We start from the raw sequence: 16,891 nt of genomic DNA, 5'->3' as shown, positions 1-16,891 counted from the left end.
GCGCTGCAATGATTGATGATGAAGTGATTTTTCAAGCACAAATCCCAAACCTCAGTTCCAGCCTCTCTCTATATATATTTATATAGAATAGAATAGTGAACAAAAACATCACAATTTCCCAAATCCTAGGTTGATGTATTTAAATTGCTTGTTTTATCCTTTATCCGAACAGTCCAAAACTCAAAAGATACTCAGTTTACTATCATAGAAGACGAAGAAAACCACATTCTTTGCTTCTAATGCTCAACAGTGTCTGACAATACGGACAGTTTGCTCATCTGTCATGTCATTCAGCTGCATCATTATCAGATTCACTTGAATGACTAAGTGCCAAGTACAAAAAGAGGCCAGGTAATCTGTCTGGGAGAGGTGTATTCACAGATGACACGGTGCATGCAGACCTGCTTGGTACAAAGATTACAGTACCTCATGAACAGACCCAGGGAGCACTGAATGACATATGGTAGACAGTAGAAAATGACTGTAATTTAAAATGAAGCATGGGTGGTTGACTCTGGAAAACCAATGAATGCTGTTTGCCATTGAGCAGGTCTGCCTCTCCCCTGAGATTCTGCTCAAATTGTATGAAAGTGCAGCAAAAAGTATCACATTTATTTAATTAAAACCCTGCTGAGAGTCTGATGTCGTGCATAATATACACCTTCTAATTACACGGCTGTACTGGTTCAGCTTTCATTTTGTCATCTCTTTTTGTACAACCACATGGTATTGTGTCAGATTTCTTTTTTTTTTTTTTTTAATCCAAGGAAAGTTTACTCAGCACACAAGCTCAGCAGCTACAGCCCACATCACATTCATACAGATGGACACATTCACACCTGGAAACTATCCAGTGTAATCACAGTCTTTTTTCCACTCACTGAAAACTTGAGAGGTTTGAAGTTTACTACCCCCCAAAGGAAGACATGAAGGGTTGGCGAAAATGGTAAAATATCAGACTGTATCATCAGTGTAGTGGTCTGCAGATACATTTGTTAACAGACACACGTTATCCCTAGTTTTGATGATTTATCACAACCAGATATGAAGGTCCACTTGCTTGAGAACTTGCCATCTACTTCAATGATGGACTGCTCCCTGAATATTCTTCATTTGAATGTTTAATATGAAATGTCACCGACAGAGAAACAAGGAAGCAGCGAAATGCGATTACCTGCTGACAGCCAGCGACCCGCCTTACAGGCTTGATATAGGAGATGACTTACCAAATTCTTTGGCTGGGAATGTGAATGCAGGGGTAAGACTTACACACCTCACGAAAATTGGAAAACCATCTTGCTGTGAAACTACCGGGTCAAATACTAATGCTAAGCATCCAAAACACAGAGATGACCTAGATTTGCTCCCACCAATAGCTGTCACTCCAACAGAACAACAGAAGATCCTAAGGGGCCACAAAAACAAATAGCAAATCCCCAGTTCCTCCGACGCTTTATTAAAGTGTCATCCGCTGCATGTCTGCCTGTTTGTTTTGTTGATCATAAAAAGGCGCACGGTGCAACGTCTGTGTATGGCAGGGAAAGTGTTGCGTAGGCACGTTTCACAGGAATCCGGGGCTGGATAATAAGCTGGTTACAGGACTTCCTGCTCCAGATGTGCACCAGGTCTGACAGACACCAGAGACTCTGGAGCTGTGTGTGTTTTTATGGTGACATTTTAAGCATTTAGCTAACATTCATATCCTGATTGATCTGGGTTAAGTTAAAAGAGCAGAATAAATCTGTATTCATGAATCAACAAAAATAGAAAACAGGCTGGTGTGATACAATCTGACAAGGAAGCTTGTTTGGAAAGTGGAACAAACTTATGATATTAGAGATGAGGCCTCTCTGCTGTCCTCCAAACCTCTCATGGCTCAGAGGGGTGTGCATTTAAAGGCCAGTAGTGACAGATAAATAGAGCTGAAACTGTTAGAAAATTAATATTAACTATTTTGATAATCGACTAATCATTTCATCTTTGTTCGTTTATCATTTTTCAAGCAAAAATGTCAAAGATTTGCTTGGACTGTTAGTCGGACAAAACAAAACATTTGAGGATGTTATCTTTGGTTCTTGGAGATTGTCGCGGAGATAATTCTGTATTTTTAGAAATGTTATTTACTGAACGATTAATTGAGAAAACAATCTGTCAATAGCCAATATTTTGTGGCAGTATTCATTATCTTTTTCTGTTAATTTTACCATTTTTATAGCAAAATGTGCATTTTCCACTGAGAGCACTGGCAGAACACATCACATTTTAATCAGTTTGTTAGCAACCCATTTAAGGCAAGTTGACCCACTGCTGTCAGTATTTTTAAATTTGAACAAGTTCTATCTTATAAATCTTATATAATAAGTCTGTTTCATTGAAAGTGAGCAGTCTCACGTTGATTTTAGGAAGCGATCACGAAGCATTCCTTGATGGTTTATAGTGTACAAATGATTTTGTTGTGTACAGTGTGAAATTGGTTGATATTTGATCAAAGGCCACGGTGGATGATTAGTTCGGTGGTAGTTGGTTAGTTGAATTTTGGCCAGTGTGGTAGGAGCAGTAAACCAGGACCACTTTAGAAAGCTGTGTCAGCCAGGTACTTTTTGCAGATGTTTGTTTTGGAAGTAGGCCCCCATGTGGAAAAAAAAAAAGCTCCATGTTTAATATGTGAAATTGTAATTTCACGTGTTGCTTAAAATAAAGTGTAATTTAAAGTTTGAGACAGTGTGTGGGAGTTTTGCAACAGATTTTGGCAGACGGCGAGGCTGCTCGGGCTGGAATACAAAATCTCATGTAATGCTACTGTGTAAATTGTGTCTGTGCTGATGCCACCAGGGAAGATTCCCCTGCATCTGCTGCTGAATAAACTGATTCATATTCAAATGAATGGATTCAGGAGCAACTCCAACTCTCTGTATTGTTGCATTTCAGGCACAAGATAGCTGCACTGCTTTCTTCTCTCCTCTCCTTCACTGTGTCATGTGGTTAAAGACCATGTGCTCAGAGTTTCTCCTCCCCCCTCTGCACAGTGACCTGTCCTCCAGCCTCCTCCCCCTCCTTTCATTAGGTGGCCTCTCCATGCTTAGTCTCTCGTCAGTGGGCACCAGTGGCCGGGTAGCAACCTTTCTGACCTCTTTAGCGCTGATTGGCAAAGCGTGGCTCTTGGCTTGGCTGCACTCTCTCCTCTCTGGCCTCTGGTCTTACACTGAAACATGGCTGCTCAGTGGGGGGTAGCAGAGGCTGTTAGTAACCATCAGCATGATGGTCACCAGCTACACTTCATGTTCATCTATTGTCAACTAAATATGTCTCAGTGTAAATAAATTGCACTTGATTTTAAGTCACTTTTTATAGTGGGTAATTACCACTTCAAAAAACGAATTAACTTGCTTACCAACTTAAACGCTTTTTATTATTAGGTTCAAGTGCATTAAAAAGTAATTAGACTGGTAAAATAATAAATGTGGCTCTTTATATATAGCATTATTCAGCCACAGCAGTCAGTGAGCAGCAAAAGTTAGCTTCCTGACGTAATTGAAAGTAATGTGAGCTACCTAGATGGCAAAAGAAAGACTACTGGAGCTCGAATATCATGGTTTGAAACAGTTTAACAAGTGTCTGTTCAGGAAATCTTGGCCTTCTCACAGCATCTTGGAAGAAATATACACACACACACACATATATATATATATATATATATATATATTCCTCTGTGTCCTCCTGTTGACAAAACCTGTGGAGTATTGGAAAGGATCGACCTCTTTACCTAAAAAGAAGGACTTCAGTGAGTGCATCAAGCAGAATAGAAAGCAGCAGGTCTGACCTCATTAATCACATGTATTGATCTGATGGTACTGGTATTGGCATAACATATGCAAGAAAACCAGTTACCCCCCCCCCCCCCCCCTGTTAACCTGGATATCTGATTTATATGTATAACTGCGTCCTTGAATGTCTGTTTGGTGGCCATGCTTGTGATGTGTATTTTAGAGATGCCTAATGAGAGTAGTGAGAGAAAGGTCAGAGACTCACAGTTCTCCAGAGAGCAGAAAGTGAAAGCGCAAGTGGCAGCGATCAAAGTGTACAAATATTGTCACACCATTTACAGTTTTTGCATGCAGGCCATAGAAAGATACAAGCCTACGAAGAGCTGATCGTTATTAGCATGTTACCATTGCTTGTTGAGCAAACCATTTGTCATGTGATTTAATGCATGGGTTATCTCTTTCCTTTATGCCAAACTCAAGTTTTGTGTTCTATTACAGCTTCTAACAGGCAAGTCTCTAAATGTGTCAAAATAAACGTTAGACTGCACTACACTAGACTGTGGAGGGTACACCTTAGCCCACGGGCTGTAGACTGTAATACTGTTATTGTAGCAAGAAGCAGGAAACAGGGAAATGAGTGTTGAGCAGCTTTCTAAAAGGAACCTGTTTACTGTGGGTCATGCTGTGCATGCACTGCAGTCTATTTGTGCCCATAATGAAATCAAAGACTCACATGCAGGTGATGTATGGATAATATATAGCCTGCCATGAGCCTAAGCACTGTGAAAGAGCATGCGCGCACACACTCACACACACACACAGTCATTTAGCAAGCCAACAAGATTTAAAGTCTAAGTCTTGAATCTCATTTCTGCCAAAGTGGAGACCTACATAAAAATGGAATTACAAAAAGAAAGAGAGAAGAAAAGAAAGTGCTTGTACAGCAATTTCTCTTGGACCGCACACACACACACACACACACACACACACACACACACACTTTCCCTGTCTTTCCCTCTCTGTCTTTCTGAGTAACAGCTGGGCTTCTTAGGTAAATTGAATCAGTCGCTCCCCGGTCACTCGGGCTCTTGTGTGGCCCCTGGCATGGAAACTCAAGCTATCAGATTGATTTCGGCCTCCTCCTTGTTCAGCCTGGTGTTTCAGGGATGGTCTGACTATTCGACTGGATCCAGCAGAGTTGAAAGCCTGGGAGGTCGCTAACTGGCTGCTGCCTGCCGGACCCTGCCTCCTCTCTCTGATTTATCTCATTTTATGCATGAATTCTGTCACCAGTAGTGCATGTAGTAAGCCTGCACTGTCCGTCAGCCTCTGTGACTGTGACAGTGGCTGCTGTACTGTATATGTGAGTGTCTTCTGGGAGTAGAGCTTATGTAACCTCACTCGTCTTTTATCCTCATGGGTCTGCTTCAGAGTCTAGTAGAAAACAGGGTCAACCCAGCTCCTCTTAATCGCTTATTCTTGGCGAGGCAGCCTTGAGACAGCACACACACACACACACACACACACACACACACACTTCCACACATGCACTCACACATACACGTGTATCTTTTTGAGCTATTTTCTGCCTGACTTCAGGTCCTGCCCTCAAACCTGTCCTCCATCTAAGCCTTCAGACTCTGAAGGCTATTAAAGAGATATTTCACCAAAATCCAGCCCTCTGCTCCCCAGGCTGTTTGTCAAACAGCAGGTAGGTCAGACAGGCAGGCAGACTACATCACTGTGATTAGCCTGCTAGCCTCTTAGTCATGGGTGACTGATGTTACACCAGCAGAGAGCCCATCAGCTACACGGCTTGTCCTAAATAGTATTTTGAAGGTGTCCTGGGACTTAAATAAAGTATCAGTGGTGGGAGGGGCCTACAGTAATGTAAATGTGAGTCTTTTCTGCATTGACTCAGAATCCCTTTACAGGAAAAAGCTAAAAAAGTTGTTGTTTGATGGTGACGTTTTAGTTTTGTGTGTCTCTGGCTAAATGTAGACGATGTAGACTGAAAGGATTAGTTGATTAATGGGTTAGTTGATCAACAGAATCATCAATAAACAAATTTGCTAATTGGTTAATTGTTTTGAGTGAGTCATTTATTAGCAAAAATGACTCACACATGTGAATAGTTTTCTTAGTCCTCTGTGATAGTAAACTGAATATATTTGGGTCGACTGTTGTTTGACATATCTTAATTGCTTGTTTTGTCCAATCTGGGCTCAGCATAGTGATGGGCATTTTTCACAATTTTTGGACATTATATAGAGTAAACAATTAATTGGAAAGATTAATCAGCCGTCTCATTAACTATGACCTTGTCAGCCTTTGTCCGCAGCTTCACTCTGATTTGAGACTCCTTGTGACACACAGGAGGGAAAAAAAACAAGTGATTTCAGTGTACAAACAGTAGCTGTACACAATAAATCATCCATGATAGATTACTGTTTAAACCCCTTTAATCCACGTGTAGAGCTGGTATGGATGGCCTTTTGGCAGAGAAGATTAGTGTGTGTACAGTATATGTGTGTGTTTTCTGATGCGGCAGATTAATGCATGTACTGTAGCATTAAATTATATTAAAGCTACAGTATGTGCGCTCCTCTGCAGCCTCTGTGTTGAAGGAAGATGGGAAACGCCCTGCCAGAGTGGTTGTATGAGTGAGGACGAGTGTGTGTCTTAGAGAGCTAGAGAGAGTGTGTGTGCATGTGTATGTGAGTGGGAGGGAGTTTATAAGTGAGTATGACAGTGCAGTGTTATGTGATTGACTCACCTCACACACACACACACACACACACACACACGACAGGCTGCAGGCTTTTAGGTACTCATTGTTTTGAAGTGAGTACTTCTGTTTCTCCTCCCATGTATTTGAAAGAACTGGACTGGCAGCAGGGAGTTTCCACCAGCGCCCTGTGTGCTGTGAGTGATGTTCTTCTCATTTCCTAGATCTGAATCAGAAGCGAGCTGGAGACAAACGAGAAAACAATCAGTCCATTAGGCCAGAAAACTTGTCATACTTACGTTTGTGTAACTAGGACCTGATCAAATGTTATCGACACTAGTAATTATTGCTTTTATGTTTACATTTTGTGATACTGGTGCTTTTGTTACTAAAACTAAAGTGACTTTTTTCAATAGCTTATCAGTGTCATCATAAAATTCAGTTTTTACTTTCAGTTACATCAATTCAACCACACCAGGTGCCAACTCCTCCTGGCCTTATTTTACCTCACATAGAAAGGATCCTGATGAGTTCTACACGTTGATATATAGCCTACAGATTTTAAATTTGAGGAACGGAGAGCACTGGGATTGGATTGGTACGCGGTATCGCAATCTGTATTGGTACATCCTTAATTCTGGATTTAAAGATAAAAGCAGCAGTAGTAGAAGCTGTACAGCACTTGGTGTCCATAAGGTTTGTTAAATGTAGCTGAAATGAACAGCATGTTTTATTCACGTTGTAACATGCATCCAGTCATCATCCATGCAAAGCTTCATATTTCTGTCAAATATACTTAAATGTTCATGCTGCATAAAGGAAGAAGTTATATCCAGTCATTGCACACAGTGTCAGAATTAAATGTCTGGCCTTCACATCCTTCTTGTGATACTTACACTTTAAGTGGAATCTACATTGCAGATTGAGTTGCTGAATGAATGTAAGGAAAATATGCCTGTAATGGCCATTAAACACTAATGTTTACAGTGAAACCAGAGTAGATCTAAGACTGGAGGACAGGGTTTAAAAGGGGAGGACAGGAGGAGGGAACGTGCTAAGGTAAACAGGAAGTGACCACTCACCACTTTAACCCTGCGCTTCTCTATATGTCACATCCTGTATGTGGACTGTGGTCTGCTTATTCTTATAAGTGTGCTCAGGTTACATTTGTCACCTCCTGTCACTGAACCAGAGGCGTGTGTGTCGGTGAAGAGTGAGATAGACCTGACACGTTTTATTATACATGACAAGGTTAGACTGATATGTTGGTATGTAGGTCAAATCTGTGTTGATACTGTATGTCCGTATATACGTGTGTGGGAGTAAAATACCTAACAGCACCGTGTTAGCGTGTGACCCAGTTGTTGTCAGAGAGAGTTAAATCCTGCTGATCCTACACATGTCACACACACAGTGGATGGAGAATGTGTGTGTGTGTGTGTGTGTGTGTGTGTGTGTTATGTCAGGCAGGTAGCAATGAGTCAGAGTGACAGGTAAATGTCAAAGATGCATCTTGTCGGCAGATCACTTTTTACCAGTTTCTAGGATCAGTGGGACTTTGGGAAACTGCAAAATCCAACTCTGTGCTTTTGTGAGTGGAGTTCCACAGTGAAAGCACTTTCTTTTGTCTTGCATCCCCCTCCCACGGGGTCAGAGGTCAGAGTGCAGGTCGCATGCAGAGAAATGCCCTGGAACTGGCAGCACAATAAGATAAGACTTTATAAGTTGAAAACATTTAGTGATTTTAAGCCCTTTTCATTTTTGACCAATTTCATGACCAGATATATTCTCATAATTGAGGACTTCTAGATGAGATATAAGCTATCTACTATTTTCTCTGTGCCACGTGGCCATTCTTATATTAATACAGGATTAGTCGTAAAGTATGCATCCTGTCTGAGTTACTAGACAAAAATGGGCTTCATGGAGTTAAAAATCAGGTTCCAGTTTTCTTGTAGCCTCCTTTTAGTCTATAGTATTAGTACACTCAAACACAAACAGTCAGATTTGAAAACTTTGTCCAGATATTTAAAATCAGGAAGCATTAAAACTTAAAGTTTTGCTCTCTGAAATCTGCAGATTCTCAGTGCTGAACAAACTTCTGTACAACACATTTTCAGTGCACTGCTACTTCTCAGAGAATATAAACTGGTTTCAGTTTGACTCACTCTTATGTTAAATCAAAACTGAAAACTTCAGGTGAACAGAAACAAATTGTTATCCTACACCTGAAATTTCTGTTTTTCTAGATTTTTCTTTTATATTTATGCTTGAGTATTGAACATCTGGTATTCTCTCTTTGTGCTGCACTCCTACATTAGTTGACATTAACGAGGCAGATTTATTTGCAGAAGTATTTGCTTTTACAGCATGTGTTTGCCCACCTGCTTTACCGTAGCGCACCTATCCGAGTGAAGCCTTTCTTTTTGTGTTTTGAAGAAAATAGTGTTGCACTTCTTACATCGTGTAGCACTGATGGCCTTTTTTGACTGTTAAGTGGCTTATTGAGCGATTCACTGAGCTGTATACATTTCAATCAAAGCTACATCATGAGTGCACATTGGTGGCTTTAATGATGTTCCCCATTCTGGTTGATCTGTGCAACTTTCTATTAAAAGGACAAGAGAGGAAATGATTTAGTGTTGGTGAGGTCAGATTTCTCTAAACCGTCTAAACTCACTTACTGCTCTTAAGAAGACAGTTTTCTTCCTTTAGGTTTCATTCACTTCTCTACGTAGAAATACCAACACCAGAGTTTAACTTGGGCAAAACGAGCCTCTTAATTAGAGTTACATCTTCAACTTGAAACCCTCCTTTAAGGAGACTTAACGAGACATGGGGATTTTTTTTATATAGAACTCTGGCCTAGAGCAGCTTTAATCCATACCTCCTCACCCATTAGTGTTTATATGACTCACTGATGAACTCCAGTTGGGTAGACAGATGATGATGTAGCGCAGAGGTGCAGTCAAATCAGTGGTTTTTCCAGGCAGCTGTAACAGGACTGAGATCAGAGCTGAGAATGTTATGTAATACCCTAGTGTACTGCCACCCCCTGTAGGGCATGACTCATTACACACACACACACACACACACACAAATACAGCACGTCATGTAGGTGCTTAACCTGATGTATACTGTCACACTCAAAATGGACTGATCATATGAGTTTGAATGAAGACTGAAGTTTAATACACAGACTACCTGCTGTCTATTGCAGTATAGCGATCATTAATGAGCAAATCCCTCTCAGCTCTGACCTCGGCCTCCTCCAGTGAGCCCATAAAGATGTGCTTACACTTTGGTGTCCCGGATTATTTACATAATTTGCATAGTTAAAGAACTCTAATCTAATCACAAAGACTTTGGCAGCGGTGCCAGTGGTTTCTCAGGTGTAGTGTCGTCTTGTGAGTCACGGCCTAGTCAGCTGCACTTGCAGTAAATGAGCTTTGGGGAAATTACATCAGCCACAGTGCTGTACCGCCTGTCACCTGTAAGTCACCCAATAACGTCTGGGGAGTTTGAAGATGATGTAGGTGTTGCTTTAGGCCTGTATTCTGCTTTTAGGAGCAGTTTGTAAGAAACTAAACTGGATTAATTTCCAATGGTGATGTTTACATTAAAACTCTGAGAAAATGATTGCTGGCACAAAAATAACATGGTGTGGTTACTATTAACCTGTTTCTCTGCCTCCTGTATGTTTAATGTAGACATAAACATTTCATTTTGTTTGAGTGGTGAAGAGTTTCTGCTTTTTCAAATATTACATGTATTTTAAACTAAGTACAAGCATCAGCTAGAGTGAAACTGGTGCAGTTGACTGATAACGCCCGAGTGCTGGTTCACTCAGGCAGTAATAGTCTTTGATGTATCACACCCAGTGTCCAGAAGCTGTATTCTCAGGTAAGTGTAATTAAGTTTGTTTAGATCAGCTGGAAGTTCACTGGTCTGGTTAACTGTGATGAAGATTCTTGAGAGATGAGTTGAGAATTAGCCCCAACCTTTTGTCTGTCATCTCCAGCTCTACTGATACCGTCACTGTATGTCAACCATGTGAGCTGTTGATAAAGTTTGGCGTTAATGCTTTCAAAGTGCAGACTTTAATCGAGTAAACACTACCTGTTTTTTGCTTCTTTCACAAAACTATTAAAATCTTTCTTATCTTAACCCACAAATCACCCACTAACAGTTAATTTACAAAAACAAAAGTACATTATTATGTCTTAAATACATTTAAAACACCATAAACAAAGTGGCTGCATTTCTTTTCAGTCTATTCATCCATACATTTATTCTTACATGTTCTGATTGTTTTAGTCCTCAACCAGGAGTGTATTAGAAGTGTGTTTGAACTCAAAATCATGAATTAAATAATACTAAACCTATTAAGGCCTCTGCTGTGACATTGAAATGTGAGTTTCAGGTAGCTTTTCGTTTTCCCCCCAGAGTGGACTGAAACTTTTAAAGTCAATCGTTCACACTTGACACTCGTGGCTGTGTGCTAAAAGGTCTACCTTGTCAAAGAGGATCCTTGATCTCAGTGGGACTAACCTAGATTCATGATGATTCTCTGTATTTGTTGAGAAAGTTGTGTCTCTGATTCTTTATGAAACTTGTGTCCTTTAAAGGAACAGTTTTACATTTGGTAAATACGCTTATATACTAAATATGAAGCTAGAGCCAGCAGGCAATTAGCTTACCTTAGCATAATAAAGACTTGAAACATAGCGAAACCGATATCCTGGCTGTCCAAAAACCAGCACCTCTAAAGGCTCACCATTTAAATACACAAACGAGATGTAATCTGTTGTGGTTTTACAAGGAGTTTTGTGAGTCCAGGAAGTCACTGCCCCGGTCGAGAAATAGTTCCAGCACGTAACCCTCTGTCAAACCTCAGCTTGTTGTTTTTTACACTTAGGTTATTGTACAGACTAAATAAAACAAACTAGATATAACGTGTTCATTAGTGAGCTTTGTTACCTTTGCACAGAGCCAGGCTAGCTGCCTCTCCCTGTTTTCAGTCTTTATGCTATGCTAAGCTAATTGGCTGCTGGAAGTAGCTTCACATTTAGCATGCAGACATGAAAGTAGAATAAGTGTATTTCCCAAAATGTCAAACTAGTCCTTTAAGCTACGTGACAGACCCTCTAAGCTCCAGCCCACCCTGCAGCCAATTTAAAGTCTCAGTATTTTTCCTCAGTGTAGATTGTAGTCCTGGTGCAGAATGATTAGGCCTTTCAGATTTTCTATAGTTCCTACTGTTGTGTACTGAGGGGCCAACCCTGCAGAGAGAGAGAGAGGGAGAGAAAGGTCTGATGGGGTCTGATTGAGCACCTGGGCTGAGCAGGAAGCAGCTGGAGAGTCCTGATTACTCTGTGGACACACACACACACACACAATTCCTGAAACATGTCAGGCTTCAGTGACTTACCAGGGTGAATTATAAAGATTCACTGTACAGTTATTAATCACACACACTGAAGTTTTCTCTCTCTCTCACTGTAACAATCACACACACATATATGAACATACACGTGGCAGATGCTCTGTCTCTTTGGGAGGAGGAGGAGGAGGAGGAGGAGGAGGAGGGGGAGAGTCCCTGGCCTCTGGTTTACATTGCTGGCTGCAACTAGAGGGGCTTTCCTGTGTGTGTGTGTGTGTGTGTGTGTGTGTGTAGCTGGTGCATTTATAGCTCTGCAGTGTGTGCTTGTCCAGAGGTTGTCGGCTGTATTAAGGCAAGGTGGGCATGGAAACCCGGTGTGGTGCGCCAGGGAAATAAGTGACCGCACCCCTCCTCTGCTGTCTGTGCGGATGACGCAGCCTCAGTCTTACCTCATGATGTTGACTTTTAACAGACACCTCAGGAATATGACTCAGTGCTTCATAGTTAACAACTTCCAGTCCTGCAACGAGGGCTGTTTTTATACTGACGTAGCCATTTCTGAACCTGGAAGGCGCTCAGAGGCAGTGGCATGTACTGTAGCATTTTAACAGCGATAACTTAATTGCACGTATAATTAATGCAACCAAATGATACCATTGAAGAGATTGTTTGCCTCTGGGAAAACCGCTTCAAACTTGCGTTCCTCTTCAAAAAGGAAGCAGGAAGCAATATGATTTATGGGAAGTGTTGTCTTCTTTGTAGAGACTTCAGTAGAGCTGCAACTACCAACCACTTTCATTATTTATTAATGTGAGGATTATTTTCTTGATTTATCGTTTTGTCCAGAAAATGGTGGAAAATACCCATTAAAATGTCCCACAGCTCAAAGTAATCTATTGTGAAATGTTGATAATATTGTTTAATTGATTGGCCAATTGATCATTTAATGATCAAGGAAAAATGACAAATGTTGGCTGGTTTCAGCTTCTCAAAAGTGTGGATTTGCTGCTTTTCTCTGTTTTATATTATTGTAAGTAGAAAATCTTTTGAGTTTTTGACTTTTGAGTGGACAAAACAATTTGTAGTTGTCACCTTGAGTTCTGGGAAATTGTGATGAGCAATTTTTACTATATGCTGAGATGTTATAATCGCATGTTATAAAAAACAACAGATTAACTAATGATGAAAGTGATCTTTACTTGAAGCCCTATTTATATCCTAAAAAGCTGGACATGTCACCTTCAAGTGGACAGAAGTCCTCCCACAACATGAGCCAGTTGTCTATTATGAAGGACAAGAAAATGTGTGACTGTCCCTTTAAGTGGGCTGACTCTCTCTGCAGCTGCTCAGCATGTTAAAGTCTGGTCACATCTAGTAGCAGACAGACAGCTTTAGTGATGTACACTCTTGTGTTTGGTGTGCCACACACACACACACACACACACACACACACACACACAGTGGGGTAATTGTCTGTTAGGGGCTTGGCTGAGGTCCCATGCTGCACAGCTGCAGTGGGTCAATACACACACATATACACATCTAGCAAACTAGCTGTGCTTTCGTCATGCGGTCTGATGTTTTGCTCACACGACGTCTCTCTTTGGTTGGGACTTCTCAACAACACATCACAAATAAAGGAGTTGACTCATTTTCATTCATGTGCCGTATAAGGAGTGTTTGCTCAGCTGTAGGAGGTAATCAAGTATTTAGTTAATGATTGATGGTGATGAATTATTTACTATTATTTAGTGATTTAGTTGATTGATGTTTTGAGCTATGCACGTGAGGCGGCTCTAAAGGTGGCGATGACAGTTTGTCGTTTGGTCCACGACTTTGATCCAGACTGAAATGTCTCAACAACTATTGGATAGATTGCCATTAAATTTGGTACAAACATTCATGGTTCACAAATGATGAATACAAATGACTTTGGTGAGCCCCTGACTTCTCCTCTAGCGCCACCATGAGGTTGACATTTGTGGTTTTGAGTGAAATGTTCAGACAGCTATTGGATGGATTGCCATGCAGTTTTATAGACATTTCTATCCCCCTGATGGATTGTTATAACTTTGGTGATCCCGTAACTTTTTGTTTCAAACGAATGACATGCTGCACATTATGTTAGTGTATGTTAGTTATGATTAGCACATGTTAGCATGCTAACAAGCTACACTAAGATGGTGAACATGGTAATCAACACCAGCATGTTAACATGCTAATGTTAGCATTTAGCTCAAAGCACCACTGTGCCCAAGTACAGCCTCACAGAGCTGCTAGCATGGTTGTAGTCTTGTTATTGAGGCCAGTGTAGTCCTGATGTAGACTGTGTCTACAGACTGATAGTAGTCTATTTCCAGCTTGTCCCCCTCACTCTCCCTCCCCCTCTTCCCACTGCACAGCAGCCAACCTTTGACCCACATACCAGGCCATGTGGTCCAGTCGGGGTTGTGTTATGATGTGTCAGACACACATGATTTCCCCTCCAGGGTCACGTGTCCTGATGTGGGTCTGGCTCAGTGATGCCGACACTGTTGAAGTCAGATGCTTTGCCGCTGCCTCTGTATTCTGTCTATTTTCCCACGAGGAACTGTTTGTAGGCATTATTTATGTTCTCTTTTTCATTGAATGGTAAAAAGACGGCAGTTCAGTGGACACAGCTGTATAGATGCAGAGGGGGAGTGCTTTTTTTGGAAGTACCTGTTTGTGATTTAGGCATATTTTTTACTATATTTTCTACCTTGTTTAATGACTTTATTGACTTTGTTGTGTATCCTTGGTGCTGCTCCCTTGTTAACGTCGTATTGCAGATGTTTTTTTAATTTCAGTCTAACTACCTGATTAAATGAAACTTATATCAAATAAAGTCAGATGAGGCAGACAGGATATTATGAATTCCATCCTCTGACTTATTGCCCTCACTCTCTTTTTCGTTTTCCTTGTTTTAATTGAGGGGAAATTTCACCCTGCTAGCAGAGTGCTGTTGGCAGTGCACCTTACAATTAAAGTTTTATTACTTAGTGGTGTGTGTTTTCGTCACTGGATAACTGATAAGTGTTTGAGTTTGAAAAGACAAGAAATGTCAATAAAGGTCATTATATTGATATACAGCCTTACATGTTTGTACCCCCCAGATGTGTTCAGTGTTTACAGTGTGATCATTTTTCTTCTTTACCACATTTGGATTCATTATTTACTCCCAAATTTAGTGAATACAAGTTGGTTTAGAAGTAGAAGCAAAACTAGTTTTCCCTCCTTAGTATTGTTTTTATTACTCATTCGCTTCTTTTGTAAGTTACTTCAGTGTTGAGAAGACCAGTATACATGAAGTTTGTTTTATCAAATCATGTGAAATGCAGGGCCAAGCCTTCCCGCCAAATGTTTAGTGCATTAAATAATGAAGCATGATTTCACTCAATAAACAGGAAAGAGTAACGCGTATGACTTGAAGTGGCAGAAAACCAATCAGTAATCAGAAAAGAAATCTGAATAAACATTAGTTCATAGTAATGATGAAGAGGCCTGTTATGAAACAGATTCTTAATCAGAGAGATGGATGGCAGGAAGGGAGGAATGCTATCGTCTAGACTTCCCTCCTCCTCCTCCTCCTCCTCCTCTCTTCGCTGGCCTCTCCTCCATGCAGACCTCCAGATGGAGGATTAACAGTTCACTTGACGCATTGTCGTGATGATGTAGACAGGTCTCTCTTTCTCTCTGGCTAACAAACACACACACACACACACAAGAGAGAAGTGTGTGTCTGTGTCTACATCAAGTGTGTTGGGAGGTCCTTTTGTCTCTAATAGGCTGCTCACTGCTGCCCCCTGTCTGTTGTTATGGTAACTGCACTCTGGCCAGCAGAGCAGAGAAAGTTGGCAGAAATGATGAACTCCTGGATTATTTCTTGTCAGGGTGTTTTGCCGTCATCTTGTTTGTGCATCATTCATCGTTAAGATGCCTTCAGAGCATTTGTTGGGTGTGAGATTGAAAATGTTCTGAAAAAACAGTGATATGTTAACCACAGAAGGATTAGTTTGCTTCTCAAAAGTGTACTGAGAGGTAACCATTTGACTTCAATACCCAGAAATCCTGAATTCTCATGTCATTAAATCACACAGAGCATGCTCGTGTCCAACCTGATTAGTCTGTAATTAAGGCCAAATAATTCCTAATGTTGCTGCATCCAGCTTTCTCATGTTTAGTTTCATTGTTTGAATAGTAGAATTGATGCACATCAAAACACCAGAATTTTATTTTAATTTTGTTTAATTTTAGTTTAAATGAACATGAACGAACAAGATTTTCTTATCTGCTTGATGCATATTTAACATATAACACCAATTTTATGATTCTTTAAAACCAATTTAAATATCACTTCATCAGCCTCAGTGATTATTTTTAATGAGAATATTATCTGACTGAAGAGAGTCATCATAATATTGTAGACACTGAGTAGAACAGTTTCACTATATTTTAAAGACTTATTTCTCCTTACCATCCTCTGTCTGTCATGTATGGGAAAATGATTACAATCAAACCGTTAAAGTTTAGGGATTGCATTTGAAGTCTGGAAGAAAGTTTTTGCATGAAATGGAAGTAAAATTGGGTCAAAATTAAACATAGAATTAGGTTTTTACCCACCAATAATCTGATATTATTCAGCCTTGTGGTGTTAAGGTTAGTTTCATTAGATGCTGTACAACATTATGACCAAAATCTTCAAATTCAATGAAGGAATGAATACAGATTATAACGGCATGATGCCTAAGCTTTCATTTAGTGCCTTTTCCAGTATTCTTTATTATCTGGAGCTCAGCTGGTTCCTGTTCCCTCCAGCCAGAACTGTTAAGAATAACTCACCAGAACAGACACAGACTGTTTATCTGAAAGTATAGACCTTTCTATTATTGGAATTGCCACAAGCCCGTCTGGTAAATAATGTGTGTTTTTGTCTGAATAAAGAGAGACACAGTTTGTTGATTTTTAGGAACTCGCTGCCTGCAGTAAGGGTGTGTT

General features: G+C 40.5%; 1 protein-coding gene across 1 annotated transcript in view; it reads left to right on the top strand.

Annotated features, from left to right (window-relative positions):
* zeb1a (zinc finger E-box binding homeobox 1a) overlaps positions 1–16,891 on the top strand; it is a 54,615-nt gene that overhangs the window by 19,037 nt on the left and 18,687 nt on the right. The gene's annotated exons all lie outside the window — the stretch shown is intronic.

This window comes from Enoplosus armatus, chromosome 14, assembly GCF_043641665.1.
Source record: "Enoplosus armatus isolate fEnoArm2 chromosome 14, fEnoArm2.hap1, whole genome shotgun sequence".
Classification (NCBI taxonomy): Eukaryota; Metazoa; Chordata; class Actinopteri; order Centrarchiformes; family Enoplosidae; genus Enoplosus; species Enoplosus armatus.
This window is presented reverse-complemented; position numbering and strand designations above follow the sequence as displayed.